The sequence below is a fragment of the Polypterus senegalus genome, chromosome 10 (genome assembly GCF_016835505.1).
Source record: "Polypterus senegalus isolate Bchr_013 chromosome 10, ASM1683550v1, whole genome shotgun sequence".
Taxonomy (NCBI): Eukaryota; Metazoa; Chordata; class Cladistia; order Polypteriformes; family Polypteridae; genus Polypterus; species Polypterus senegalus.
In genome coordinates, this window is record NC_053163.1 from 19830801 (window position 1) to 19843520 (window position 12720).

The 12720-nt window shown below is 41.9% G+C and overlaps 1 protein-coding gene across 2 annotated transcripts in view; it reads left to right on the top strand.

Moving 5' to 3' along the window:
- The first annotated feature begins 829 nt into the window (after positions 1-829).
- LOC120536894 (myocardin-related transcription factor A-like) overlaps positions 830-12720 on the top strand; it is a 143658-nt gene continuing 131767 nt past the window's right edge. The window contains exon 1 of one of the 2 annotated variants that reach the window (XM_039765438.1): positions 830-1057. The gene's annotated coding sequence lies outside the window, so the exon portion shown is untranslated. The remainder of the gene's footprint in view (positions 1058-12720) is intronic. The other variant, XM_039765437.1, reaches the window with a different exon arrangement.

A 12720-nucleotide genomic window follows, 5' to 3' on the forward strand; every position in this document is an offset into this window, starting at 1 on the left:
ACTGTGGCAACATGGAAATATTGAAGCAATTTAGAGGACTGAATCGTAAAAACAAGCCCCCTAAAATGAAGGCGAAAGAAGTTAATTAGCAGCATAAATTGGTCACTAATTAAGAAAGGGGTTAGAATAAAAACCTGTAACCGCAGTAGCTCTCCAGAGTCAGAGCTGGAGACCCTCGACATAGGCGTTGTCTGTCTTTAACAAATCCAGTTGATCTTATGTAGCTAATATCAATGCATTTCAGTGTGTTTGTGGACCACCAGTGAATTGAATACCTCTGTTTAATACAGTAACATTTAATATTAAAATGATCTCTGCGCTGAAAGAAGTCCTCTATATTTAGTTGCACAAAAATGCTTCGTTTTCCTTTTCTTTCTAGTATATGTATAGTCCTATGTATATTCAAATATAATCAGAGGATCTACGCACAAAAAATGATCAAAGGGTTAAGAACACTGTTAAAATCACCACAATGAACAAAACATGGCCTTAGAAAATTGAAATAATTCTGTTTTATCTAAATCGCAGCCACGGTTGATCAAAAGAAATAATTTCCGCGAAAAGTTAATGCCCTTAACGCCCTCCTCTCTCGCTCCATTGGCTGAAGTTTAACTAACAAGAAGTCCATTGGACAGAGCGGTCTAACCACTTCTCCGATTGGCAAGCCATTTTTAATAGAAAAAAAAAGTTCAACAAAAAAAACTTGGAGCACGAGGCCATGTAGTCTAGGTGTCACGGAATTGGTCTACTGCACGTCAATCAGGAACAGACGACGCGTGCGATTGGGCGAGATGTCTTGTTGTGGGTGGAAAGGGGTGTGGTTTGGGGAATCGGAAGCTGGTTTTGACGGCGGTGGCTAGTGAGGTAGACGGGAGGGGGGCGGTTGAAATCCTGACAAAAAAAAAGAAAAAGAAGGGGGAATAATATTTTTAACAACAGAAAACAGTAAAGTGCATACATTTGGAACAAATAGGCAACATCTAACATAACCCTGTTTGAAGACGCGGAAGAGTCGTCTCCAAGAACGTGGCGTGCGAAGCAGCGACAAAAAAAGCAGGTGAGTGTGCATTTGCAGGAAGCGCTTCTCGGCCAAAACAAACTGTACGAATGTCCGGCCTTTGAGTGCAAGAGGACAGCGCAACAGGCCGCCATCCTCGTTACAACAAACAACGGCAGACGGCACAAACTCGGGTGTGGGAGGCAAGTGGGTGGGCAACTATTGCGCCAGACAGACAGTTAGATAACGGAGCGATACTTAGGCGGCGAGGCCTCAGATGTGAAGACATGCCTGCTGACCGGCGCATCACTGAATGAAAGAGGTACACCCGAAGGAGAAAGCGGCATGCAGCGGGACAGATGAGTCAGACAGATGTCGGGCCGCCAGCTGTAAACCGGAGACAGAGAAAGAGCCGACGATCTTGGGCGGAGGCGCTACACACATCCGTTTGAAAAGTTTGCAGGTGTGTAGACGAGGATTCGAGTCGAGAACGAAAGCTTCCGGCGCATCACAGTGTCCACAGCTGGCTGCATGACATCACCTGTCCGTAGTATCCTTTCTTGAGGAGAAGGCCGTTCTGTCTCTCTCTTCATGTCGTGCTTTTTAACGGTAGTGACAGCTTCGTTTAGCAAATCTCAAGTTCTTGAAACGATCTTTCTTAAATGTCTACCTCAGCGACCTTTCCAGTTCATTCAGTTTAATGTAATTTATGGTTCTAGGGGTTTAAAGCCTGTCTTTGTAGGGTAGGACACAATACCCAAAATCATCAATGTCAGTTTAATTTTGAGTCAGTACGCCACCTTACAATTTAACAAACAATCAAATTCCAGTATGATTGCCAAGGGAGTAATAAATCACAGAGCAGGTCTATAGCTCTGTGTGCCAGTCTGAAATGTATATACAGTAATGTGCATTTCATGCAAATTGTTGACTTTTCAACACATTTGAAAAGGCAAACAGTAGATCTTCATGCAAACTGAGCCAACAGATAACTACTTGAATGAAAACCCTAGGACAAATGTGTATTTTCAATCATGTATTTAAGGTGAAGATCAATAGATGTATTGGTCTTCCGGGGAAAAGTAAGTACCCCCTCGGCTTTAGAAGCTGGAATTGCCCCTTTTATCAGAAATGACATAACTGCCCACCAGTCTCCTGACATCAGCTCGGTGAAATTTTTGACCACTCCTTCATGCAACTGAACTAATTTTGCGAGATGTTTGCTGGTTTTCTTGCATGGACTTTCTATTTCAAATCCCCTTACAACATTTCAGTAGGATTCAAATCACAGCTTTGACTAGGCCTGTCCATAACCGTCCATTTCTTTTTTTTGTATTATTCCTTGTTAGATTTGGTAGCGTGCTTCTGTTCAGTAATTCCAGTTCAGTCTCAATTTTTGGACAGATGGTCTCTGATTCTACTTAAGCACACATTGATATGATGCAGTATTCACAGTTAGATAGATAGATAGATAGATACTTTATTAATCCCAAGGGGAAATTCACATAATCCAGCAGCAGTATACTGATACAAAAAAAAAAAAAAATTAATTAATAAAGAGTAATAAAAACGCATGTAAAAACAGACAATAACTTTGAATAATGTTAGCGTAGCCTGCTCAGCGCCCGCCACTCTGCCATAGGTGTTAAACTGTCCAGCTTCATTCCTACAGTAGAGCCTGCCTTCCTAACAAGTTTGTCCAGGTGTGAGGCGTCCTTCTTCTTTATGCTGCCTCCCCAGCCCATCACCGCGTAGAAGAGAGCACTTGCCACAACCGTCTGGTAGAACATCTGCAGCATCTTATTGCAGATGTTGAAGGATGCCAACCTTCTAAGGAAGTGTAGTCAGCTCTGACCTTTCTTACACAGCGCATCAGTATTGGCAGTCCAGTCCAATTTATCATCCAGCTGCATTCCCAGGTATTTATAGGGCTGTACCCCCTGCACACAGTCACCTCTGATGATCACGAGATCCATTAGGGGCCTGGGCCTCCTAAAATCCACTACCAGTTCCTTGGTCTTGCTGGTGTTCAGGTGTAAGTGGTTTGAGTTGCACCATTTAACAAAGTCTTTGATTAGCTTCCTGTACTCCTCCTGCCCACTCCTGATGCAGCCCACAATAGCAGTGTCATCAGCGAACTTTTGCACATGGCAGGACTCCGAGTCGTATTGGAAGTCTGATGTATGTTGGCTGAACAGGACCGGAGAAAGTACAGTCCCCTGCGGTGCTCCTGTGTTGCTCACCACAATGTCAGACCTGCAGTTCCCAAGACACACATATTGAGGTCTGTCTGTAAGATAGTCCACGATCCATGCCATCAGATGTGAATCTACTCCCATCTCTGTCAGTTATCTCAATGACTTTAAGTTGCCCAGACCCTGAGGCAGTAAGGCAACTCCAAACCGTTATGGCTTTGCAGTCGGTATGAGATTCTCTCCTTAAATGCTGTCTTCGGTTTGTGCCAGACATGTCTACTGTTACTGTGGTCAAATGGCACTATCTTTAACTCATCTGTCCAGAGCACGTTATTCCAAGAAGGTCTGGTCTTTGCCTAGATGTTGAGTGTCTTGCACTCTTCATTTTGTATAGTTAAGGATTTTTCCTGCCATACGTCACATGCTGGTCAAATGTATGCAGTCTCTTTGTAATTGTAGAAGCATGCACTTTGACACCAACTGTCGCAAGAGTTACCTGCATATCCCACAGTAAAATATTGCCATTCTTGGAGAATGCTTTTAGTATAGGACAGTAAACTCTTGCCTAGCATTTGCTGGGCCGGCCAGCCCTGGACAAATTAGCAGTAATTCAAAATCTATGTCACTTGTTCTCATAGATTGTATTTCTGACAATGACATGATTGGTCTGCAGGTTTTTTTCCTGCCTTGTGCCCCGTGTTGGCTGGGTTTGGCTCCAGCAGACCCCCGTGACCCAGTAGTTGGGATATAGCAGGTTGGATAATGGATGGAATGATTGGTTTTCAAATAATTGGGTGCTTGTTTTAAACCCCTTGTCAGACTCCTTTGACAGCTCCTTTCTGAGTACCTTAGAGAACTCTTTTGATCTTGGCATGACACCTCACACGTCAATAGCAAAGATAACACCAGACCCTCGAGATCTGTGGTTTGAATAAGACAGGGTCCCCCTACATACTCCCTCAAGAGTTTTTAATCATTGGCACCTAATCTGCAGCGCCTGATTCTAATTTTATGGATTTGAATGTGGAGATAAATTTAGGGATGTACTTACTTCTTCCACATCACAAATTTGCATTTGTATTGATTTAGATTATGAGAATGAACAGACCATGTAAATTTTAAGTGTTATTTGTTTAAGTATATCACCTTTATTTGTATGCACTGTTTGCATGGCGGTCTATTGTTTGCTTGTTCAGATATGCTGAAAAAGTCAACAGTTCTCAGGTGGTGTAATCAATTTTTCTCATTAACGTGTCTTCTAAAAATGAAGAGCAGCAACTCGGATACTAATGAATGTTTGTTCACAGTCAAAAATTGGGTAGTATTTTGATGAGGTGCCTTGCAGCATGTAAAAAGCTCGTTTAATACAGAGTGACTCACAAAACTGCGAGATGCAGAATTTGTGTCATTTTAACAGGGTTGCATTTTTATAGATCTTATGACGCTTCAAGGGTATGATCATATTTTCTTTTTGATTTTATGTAATCTTTCTTGCACAGTAAGAAGTGCAGTGGGTAGCAGCACTGCCTCTCATATCCAGCTTCCTACAATCGAGTCCTGAACCTGACTATTGTCCATTTGCACTTTCTACCAGTGTCTGATGGGATTCCCTGTGATATTCTCAAAGGTGGTCAGGTTAGGTCAGGTTAATTTGTGATGCTCAGTTGGCCCAGTGCTGCAGCCATAAGCTTCATCTCCCTGTGATCCTGAATTGGATTCGGTTGCAAACCTACTCCATATTTCAATCTTGCAGTGAAAGTTTGGTCAATGATGCACTGCTTCCATTGCAGTTTTTTCCTTTTTTTATTGAGGAAACAAAAATAATAACAAAACACACAGAATCAATTGCAAGAAATGCACTCGTTGAAACCCAGCACTCAATGAAGAGAGTTGGATGACTAGATGCACGGCCCCATCAAAATAGTTTTTTATGGAGGATAAAACAACAAATAAAATGTTTATATACAGGCCTGGCATATTTATTTTAACTCTTTCAAGGCAGATGTCGAGTTTTGTCAACAGGAGGGGTTGACGGTGGTAATCGACTATAATCAGTGACAAAACCCGCCGTTCTGTTTTAGTTGGACTCTCTTTGCTGAAAGGAAAGTTAGCTTCACTGGTTTAACCAAGATTCCCTGTGCTCGTGTGAGTAGCAAGTAGCAAACAACAGCAAAAACGGCATCAACATCTGGCAAGATATCGAAGCGAATGCATAAAGCTTAAAACTCCATGGACGACGATTTGCATATTATCACTGAATTGGACTCTGAATGTCGAACTCCATTTTTGATACGACTGGTCGAAAACAAATGTGAAATCCCAGAATCAGCTGATCGTGGTGCTGAACAGGTTTGTGTAGCTGATGTACCTATAGCAACATTTACCTGGGAAGACCACCATATACAATGACAAGAGGTAGAAACCAGATTGAGATGTGGTGTGACCGTGACTGCCGCTGCCACCCCCTACCACGCGAAGACGGCCTGGTAGCCAGCCTGCTGCATTCTCCTGGTGAACTGGCGGCCACAGCACACAGCAACATATGTTGATTTCTGTGTGAAACCATTGCTTTGTGTGCTTTTCAGAAAACTATGTTTTTTGGGAAAAAATATTCAGCCTTCCAAAGAGTTAAAATTCCATTAATGAGTTCTAGCCAGGTTCTAAATAAATTTTGAACAGAATGTTATAAGAGAATTTCAATTTGAGATAATATAACGCATCCCTTTCCCAATAGGTTATGAAAGATAGCATTTTTTTTCCATCAGACGATCTCTCTACTTGCATTTGTTTTCTCAGAGTGGTGTATATTGTGACTGATGCCCTCAGTATTACCGTATAGGATCATTATCACATTTGCCATCTACTGAGTAAACGTATACAAATGTGCAATGTTGCAAGACACTTAAGTAAATAAAAATAACCCTGGGCATTAGAGCAAAATATGGTGAACTGAGAGTATTCTTTTTAGATTTATAGTTCACAAGTGTTAAGAGCACATTGGACAGTAAGAGCACATTGGACAGTTGCACACGAGGAACCTTTCTGGAAATTCATGCACATATTTAATGAATATTTTGTATTTATGTAAAGTTGAAGCAAAGAGGAGCTTACTAAAGTCGAGATGACAGGGAGTTGTGTGCAGGTCAAACAGGTTCTGGTGTTTTGTTTTTTTTCCTCTCTCCAAATTGCCTGTCATTAGCTGGGAGGGCAAATTATTTTCTATAAAGAAATTTAAAATGACATAACTTAGCAGTGACATTAGATAACTTTCACACAGAATTGGCAAAGAAAAACAGAATGGAATGTGTGCCATAATGGCTCCAGCATCTGACTATGAACTAGTGAACTGTAACCTTCTGATGGGATTGGTTATATAAATTTAAAATAACAGGTAGAAAGGAATTATCATACTTTTTAACTATTAAAAATATCCATAATAATAAAAAAAAAACCCTCATGTTACTTGTGTCACACAATTCACGTGTCAGAACTAACAAAACATTCTAATAGAATGGGTGCCTATGGAGACCAACTATGGACGACAGCAAAGAATATTAAAAATATCCACCAAAATAAAGGAGAACAATCTCGTTACTCATATCACAAACAGTAATCCTCAAGTCAAGTCTTCCAGTCTTATGTTCACAATATGCAAAATACTGTTATATAAGTACAGGCAGTCCCCGGGTTACGTACGAGATAGGGACTGTAGGTTTGTACTTAAGTTGAATTTGTATGTAAGTCGCAACAGGTACATTATTTTAATAAATGCTACTGTTGACCAACTTTAACCAAGTGCTCTGCCAATGAATTATGGTGTTTCACCTCTCTCTGACCTTTTTATTATTTCTCCTTTATTTTCAATGGTGATGATTTTTCTCTTCTTTACTGTATCACCAGCACTTGCATCAGACTTGTGTTTCAGAGACATTGTTGAAGGGTGAAGACAAAAGATTAAGATGAGCTCTTCTGCAGGGCACTGTCCACGCTATCACAGCAGGAAGGCACCTGTCGTCAACACGTCTGATTTACTCACAAGAGACAACTTCCTGCTATGTGCGTAACAGTACAAGCAGGCTTGCTATTGAGAATGAATGGGGGCATTGACGGGCGGTTCATCACCAGCCTACCTCGCAGTCACCTCCACTACAATATGCTGCCTGCAGCGTCCGCCCACCGAGAACGAACACGGTGCGGCCAAAGGCGGGTAGTGAATCACCCCCGTTCAATAGGCAGCCATCCGATGCGCACTACAATGCTACCCCCCGCTGCCCTGTTCACCCTCAATGGCCTCCGCTCAGCCACAACCAGGTCACCGATTGCAGCATTACCAGCCGCCCAGCGAGAACGAATGGGGCAGCCGTGTGTGGTCGGTGGGCAGTGAAACCGCGAGCCGTCCGAGGGACACTACACTACGCGAGTAGTGAAATCGCTCCCCTCCAGCCTCCATCCAGGCACCGCTTGCAGCATTACCAGCCACCCATCGAGAATGAACGGGGCAGCCATGTGTGGTGGGCGGGCAGTGAAACTGCTTGCCGCCGGGAGCCGCCCAGGGACACTACACTGCGCAGGCAGCGAAATCGCCCTCCCCCAGTCTCTGCCCATCCACCACTTGCAGCGTCCCCAGGCCGAAGATGACGGAGCGGCAGTTACTGAGGGTATGTGTTGCCTCTGCGGCCCCGCTCGTATGTAGGTTGGATGTCCGTATCCGGGGGACTACCTGTACTTCAAGAAAATCAGCACATTTACACAGGGTGAAGCTTTTGAATTGAAGATCCACCTCTGCCCTTCAGTTATTGGTCAAGAGTCCTGTCTTCAGCTCTTTTTGTTTATATACCTCTCTAATTTTTAGAAGTGTTTATTTAGTGATATGTTAGAAAAATATGCATTTATTTTGCAGATTGTGGTTGTATGACTGGTTGAGTTGACATGGATTATGTGCACAAGTGACTTGAGGCTTTTTTCATGGACATTTTAAATATGATTTGCTGTTGTGAAGAGTTTGTGTCCATAGATACCCATTCTATGAAAAGCTTTGTTAGAGCCGTTCTACATAAAAAAAACAAAAAAGATTAAAATTTATTCTGAAAAACCCACATGGGGGTAATAAACATATAATGGGACATTCCTTTAAGAAGCAGTGATACACATGTGTTTTAACCACGTGAAAAAAGTCACCAGAGTGAAGTATTTTTGTCAGTAAACCAGATTTAAGATTTAGACTATCAGTGGAAACCAGAAATAGATAAAGAACAATACAATAAGTAACAGAACGGCACAGTTGTCAGCAGTTTTGCCTCACAGATCCAGTGCTCTGATTTAGGGTTTTTGTTTTCGGTCCTTGTCTATGAGAATTTTGCACATTATTTCCATGACATTCTGTATTTCTCTCTGGGTATTCTGGTTTTCCTTACATTTCACCATATTCTAAATGTATGAGATTAACTGGCAACTCTAGTATGAGCGTTGGTGTGTTCTCTGTGATGGAATGTCCGTGTTTTTTTCTCATCTTTGTGCTCACTGCTGCTGCTATAGGATAAGCTCCCCCCGTGCAACCCTGAATTGAATTGAGCGAGTCTGAGAATGTAATGCCTGTAATTTGTAACAGTGCTTTCTGATTGATTTATTTGTTGTGGTCTCCCTTATAGTGCTGATTCCTTGGACTGCTGCCAGATTAAGCTCTGGCCTCTTGTAAGTCGTTGTGGCTCACCAGGGTAACCGAACTGACGGTAAGATTTTCAATAACCTAGCAGGCTAATATGCGGGGTTTTTGTAAACATCCTTTGTTTCTTAGAGGTGTGATTGTTATTTATGTCTCGTTGGTACAGTTGTCACAGCTCTGTTGATTGATCACCGATGAAATCTGTTGGAGGTGTGCCTCTTAATTGATTATTGCATTCTGCATCAATAGAAGTGGTAGAGCGAAATCACATTTGCCATAGTGTGATGAACTGCCACCTTCACCAGGGTTGGCTCCCGTCTTGCCCCAGTGCTTCTTGGTTAGCTGCCAGCTCACTGAGGCCCAGTTTGAAGTGATTTATTTACTCTTCTGAAAGAGTCAAAGTAAAGCATCATAATTTAGTGCTAAGGAATACTTTTTTGTTGTCTGCACAAATTACAGTGTATAGATACAATTGTTTAAAATCTCAGTAAAGAATTATTTTCACCTTTTTTTCCAACTGATTTGGTCATGGCACCAGAGAACCTCTACTCTTCCTTGTTGGATGAGCTATTATTGTGAATTTCCCCTTGGGATTAATGTCTGTCTATCTATTAAATGCCAGACACTGTGTAGTTGGTATCTTGATCATTAGAAATGCACAGCCTCCTACACAAGCTGAGTTTAGTAGGAGTGCTTACTGTGCAGAAGAGAAATCAGCATAGCAGAGGCGAACAAAATCCATGCTGTGTCTCTGAATCTAAAAGAGACCAGCCTGCGTAGGCTGAGCCCTACCCAGCAGCACCTACAATAGTGTGTCAAGTGCATGCGGACGACCTAGCATCTAGTAGAAAGCGACGCCCAGATGCAAACTGGAGGGAGAGACACACTACTGCACTACTATTTTTCCAGGAGAGGTTGTCATCAGAAGCTCTGGGGAGGCCGAAGCTGTTCTCTTGTGTGCCAGTTTCAGAGTTTCTGTCAAAACCGCTCTAATTGCCGTCCTGTTTTTGTAGGCTGATTCTCGGATTCCCTATAGACTGTCTTTAATTAACACAGCCCTTGTTTTATTTGAGTTTGTAACCAGCAGCAAAGGATTGGTATGTAGATTGGCAAAAAGGGGTCAGCTTGCTTTTACTCTGTCTTTGCTGTCTCTGAAAAGGTTTACCAAGAAGGAAGCTCTTTTAGATCTTCTAAATTTTGTCTCCAGTAATACCCCAGATGGTAGGTAGAGATTTTGTTCTTACTTTGTGGTCTCTGTGTATCTTATTATCATTTGACGTAATATATGTATATTTTGTATATTGGTAATGTCTTTTTTTATGTTGCCTGATCAAAGGAATATTTCACACTGGTGATGCTAAAACATTTTAGATATGAATTTCTATTTTTTGGGATGGAGTAGATCCTCTTTCATCCTCCCTTTGTAACTGAAAGTTGAGACGGCTTAGGAACATATAATTCATTTTCAAACAGTTTGTTTTTTGGCAAGAATTTGACAAACCTCAAAGCTTTGCCTTATGAGTCATTTGCCGTACTTCAAAAAGGGGATTCAGGCTGAGAAGGACAGAAGTGTCACAGAATGTGTCACAGAGCAAACATGGTTGTGCTTTTGCATGCTGATTCCCTCGTTAGATCATGCTTTCTCGACCTGTTTGCGTTTAGACCTGCATTAGCAAAGAGACGCCGGGGTGAGCAGGGTGAGCAGATTTTCATAGTTTGTGTTACTAGTTGGAATTGCAGCTTGAGAAACTGGAAGAGCTGAGTTAGAGGTTTGCATTTTTATACAGTGAAATGGGTGCATTTTTACAGCATTGGTTTCCCAATTTTTAAAAACTGCAAGTATGAGGTGGGTAAATGAAAGAGAGGACAACAGTAAAGAGTCAGGGTGCCAATATAGCCACCCCATAAAATTGGATGCAGCAAAAAAAAAAATATATATATTTTTTCACAATTATTGTGAAATTGTCTCTACAAACACGAGTTCAAGCAGGACTGCCAAAGATGGTGTAGGTTCTGGGTTTCCCAGTAGGAAGAGGCAGGACCAGGAGGATGGACACCAGAAGTGACGTCAGAGGTGTTCTAGCCATCAATCATCTTATCTGCAGAGGGAGAGAGAATGAATGATGGTAAGACACAGCGCCAACCCCTGGTGTGACGGTGGAATTACTGACACTAGAGCCCTTCCACTGTCCCATATGTGCACATGTGTCACAAGTGATAACTGAAGAAAACAAGGGCAATGTGAATTTCCTCAAAATCGATGTTCATACCATATTACTCAGCATGCTGGTTTACCTTAGAGGGAATTTTAATGGGCAAGTTCATTGGACTCGCTCATAGTCACATTGTGTGGCCAAGCTGAAAATAGCCACACTTACTACTGTACTGCTGTAGGTAGAAATGCAACTGCTATGTTAACTGATTAGACCTTATTGATCAGACCACTAGCAACCCTGTAAAAGCCATAATCCCACGGCATGGTGGCGCAGTGGGTAGTGCTGCTGCCTCGCAGTTAGGAGACCCGGGTTTGCTTCCCGGGTCCTCCCTGTGTGGAGTTTGTATGTTCTCCCTGTGTTTGCGTGGGTTTCCTCCCCAGTCCAAAGACATGCAGGTTATGTGCATTGGCAATTCCAAATTGTCCCATGAACATGTTAAACCAAGAAGGACTGGATCCTTGTTAATTCTAATGGATTTGTTTTCCAAATCTTTTCCATGGCAACCCCTAAAGTCTTTCAAGTTTCGGCTTGACACTTCAGCATGATAATCTGTGCATTTACATACCTAGCTAGATTTTATAAGGGTAGCAGAGAAAATAAAGGCATTTTTTAAGGGAAGATTTTGTATAGCTAGTGTGTCACTTATGACTGGTGACCTTTACAAATTTCTTTGATGTTAGGTCAGATGTGAAACATGATAACTCTCATTTCTTCATGAAGCATTTGTAAGCTTTGTGCATTTTAATGTTTTAATGAAGTATCATATTTTTGACTTTTTTTACTATAACAGCTTGAAAGGTACAAATATAAAGAGCCATGTCAACGTCAGTGATATTCACATGCTTGTAGCTATTTCATCCAACACCCTCTTAACACGCAGCCTGCATCGTAAGTGGCTGCTCACTTAACACACAGTCTGTAAAGCAATGGTGTAATCTTTTTTATATATATATATATATATATATATATAGTGTATGTGTGTGTTACGGCCAGTTCCCGAATTGGCCGGTCATTTCGCATTTTGGCCGAGAGGTGTGGCCAAAGGCCGAATTACTAGAAATGACCAGTGTATATGCTACTTTGGCCGGCCATTTCGCGAAGTGGCGAGAACTCCCTGGCTAAAATTCGATGTGTTGATGTAAGACTGTCTGCTCAAGGTGCGAAGATGCTTAAACATTTCAGATGCAGATTCAGAAGTGAGTTTTCCATTCTGCATGAGAAACTGTTCAAGGCGGGTCTTGTTCAGAAAGCAGACGCCACTTGAGACGACCTTCCTCTCGCCCAAACACTAACCTTAAGGTCAATAAAATAGGTCCCTGATGTTAAGTCACTATTTTAGGGCTAAAATGATAACAGAAGTGTGAAACCTACTTATATACCTAATTTTAATTATTATGAAACAACCAAGTGGCGTCGGACATTGGCTGGTCAGTTTATAGCGACATTGGCCAATTTCGGGTTTTGGCTGTAACATGTATAAAAGTCCATGTATGTATGTACAGTATGTTCCAGCATCACTTCCGAACAGCTGTAGCGATTTTCATGAAACTTGGTACACGTTTCTCATTGGTCGACTAAAAATACGGTAGGGTGAAATCAACCCTAACCCACCCGCTTCTGGGTTTTGTGGGGGGTGATCTTGCAGTCTTG